This window comes from Belonocnema kinseyi, chromosome 10, assembly GCF_010883055.1.
Source record: "Belonocnema kinseyi isolate 2016_QV_RU_SX_M_011 chromosome 10, B_treatae_v1, whole genome shotgun sequence".
NCBI classification, from domain to species: domain Eukaryota; kingdom Metazoa; phylum Arthropoda; class Insecta; order Hymenoptera; family Cynipidae; genus Belonocnema; species Belonocnema kinseyi.
Window position 1 is genome coordinate 37,053,506 of NC_046666.1, and position 2,646 is coordinate 37,056,151.

Consider the following 2,646-nt stretch of genomic DNA (forward strand, 5'->3'; position numbering starts at 1 on the left):
TATTATGTTATGTTATGTTATATTATATTTAACATTTTCCCATGAATAATTTTCTAAATAAAAATTCAAGTATTCCATGTTAGGTGAAACATTTATCTTCTTCAGTTTCAAATTTAACTATTTGTTTTGAAAGTTTCTGTATTTTTTAGAAACATTGTCTTTTGCGCCAGAATATTAATATTATTGGTGACTAATTTATCCTTTTCATAGAAAATTTAACTATTTCGCTAAAAATTCATCTACGTTGTCAAAAAAGTCTTTTATTAGTAGACTATAAAGTTTTTTTTTTTTTGCTAAAAAAATAATAATTTTTAGTTGAAAATTCATTTATTTCATTGAAAAATCGTCTTTTCAGGGTTAGAAATTTAATTCTTTCAGTAGAAACTGCATATTTCTGGATTTCAAATTAAACTTTTGTTTTGTTAAAACTTCGCCTTTTTTCTTAGAAACTCAAAATAGATATTTCTCTATCGACAGAAATATCTTTCTAGATGGAAAACTGAAATCTTTTGGTTTTAGATTAAAAATAATAATAATTTTGGTAGATATATCAACAAACGCAGTTTTCAATAAGAAATAATTTTGAATCGATATTAATTACTTTAATTGAAAATTTAACTGTTTTCCTTGCTGGAAAATTAATTATTTGGACTGACAATATGATTTTTTATTTTTGGGTCTTAACTTATTTTTTCATTTTAAAACTCAATTATTTTCGTGAAATTTTATTTCCAAAAGAATTTTTTTGACTGAAAATTTAGTTATGTCATTTTTAGTCGAAAATTTAAGTATTTTAATTAAAAATTTAGGCTTTTTTGTAGAAAATTTAACTGATTTGGCAGAAATGTCATATTTTTTGTTTCGCAATGCAAATCTTTTGAGACACACTGACTCAGAAAAAGCGATTGTTACGAAGGTGTTTGTCTCTCTGTATGTCTGTCGTCTGTATTCTGTATTCTGTAGTCTGTAGTCTATAGTCTGTAGGAACCATAACTTTTGAAAAATTGTTTTGTTTAGATTCTGCTTTGGCACACTTTTTTAAGGCCTAAAAAGAAAGAACGAGTTCGTAAGCCAGCTATTTAGGAACAAAATTCAAAAAGTGAGCGCAATTTCAAAATTTTTGAAACCACATTTTTTCAAGATTTCAAAATTCTATGTATGGTTAATAATCATACTCAGAAACTCAAACAATTCATCCTCATTACTTTTATCTATAAAAAAAATTATCAGAGTCATAGCATTTTTAAAATCCAAAAAATCAAACTAAAATGAACATTTTAAGCCAAACAACGCATGATATAAAACATTTAAGAAAAGAAAAACGTTGATTTTTGAAAGCCCTAAAAGAGTATCACGACAATGTTTTTAATTTGGTCGAAAAGTTGAAAATTCCAAATTTTATCGCACCAAAAATAATGAAAAATCCAAAAATTCCATTTTTGGTCAAACTATGCAAGATAAGAAAAAATAAATACACTAAAATTGCGCGCCCTGGAAAAACCTACAAATTAGTAAGAATTCACTTTTCGATAGGAAGCATGGTTTTCGGTTCTAGTCGTAAAAAACAACATTAAAAATGAAAACTAAAAAATTTTCGACTAACGACACAAGCTACGAAAAAAAAATTAGACAAAACTTGTTTATCAAAAAAAGAGCTATAATTTTTTGTAGGGCAAGCAGTTTTTGTTTTAGTCGTAAAAAATAACATTCAACATAAAAATATGAAATTTTTTTGAAAAAACTACACAAGCGCGAAATGAAATTAACACATACAAGTTGTTCGCCTAAAAAGATCTATGAATTTATTACACAGCCACACAAAAAAAAAGTGTGCGGATCTGGTAACAAGACACACCTATTTCTATGGATTTTGGAGCGCTGAATTCAAATTCAGTATAAAAAATCACCCATCACGTCATGGTTGAGCCATAACCTGAAAAAATGACGAAAAATCATGCACTGAGGCAAATAAATTTCAAAATAATGCAAGTGATACAAATTTTCACTTCAAAAACATGTCGACAACTGTGAAGGATCATCCCTTGCCTGATATCAACTTATTTAACATAACTTTGCCCAACAGAACCTGACCTCACCTAACCTGATTTAACAGAAATTTATTGAACTACACGTAAAGCTCTGGAAGCATATTTTCCCAGTAGCAAATGTGTGCTACATCGAATGGGTCAACTCGAGCCTAACCTAGCAATATATCTAACCTAGCCTAACCTAACCTAGCCTAACCTAACCTCACGAAACACAATTAAACTGATTGTGTTGTCCCATTGTGTTTGCGGTAGCGTTTGAATCAGCTTGGGCTTAACCTGCAGAGAGGTCAAACCTATCCTAACCTAAAAAGACCTGACCTAACCTAACCTAACTTAACTTCACGTAACACAATTAAACTCATTGTGTTGTCCCGTTGTGTTTGCGGTACCGTTTCATTCAGCTTCGGCTTAACCTACATAGAAGTTGAACCTATCCTAACCTAACAAAACCTGACCTAACCTAACCTAGCCGAATGAAATACAACCACAAGTGTATCTATGTAAGCGTACGGTTCTCAGTCTTAAATGTGTGCTATATTTAATAGGTTAACTCGATCTTAACCTACAAATGAATCTAACGTAACAGAACCTAACGAAA

At 29.7% G+C, this 2,646-nt stretch overlaps 1 protein-coding gene across 1 annotated transcript in view; it reads left to right on the forward strand.

The window, feature by feature from the left end:
* Window positions 1–2,646, forward strand: part of LOC117181801 (potassium channel subfamily T member 2) — a 387,410-nt gene that overhangs the window by 141,691 nt on the left and 243,073 nt on the right. The window lies entirely within an intron of this gene.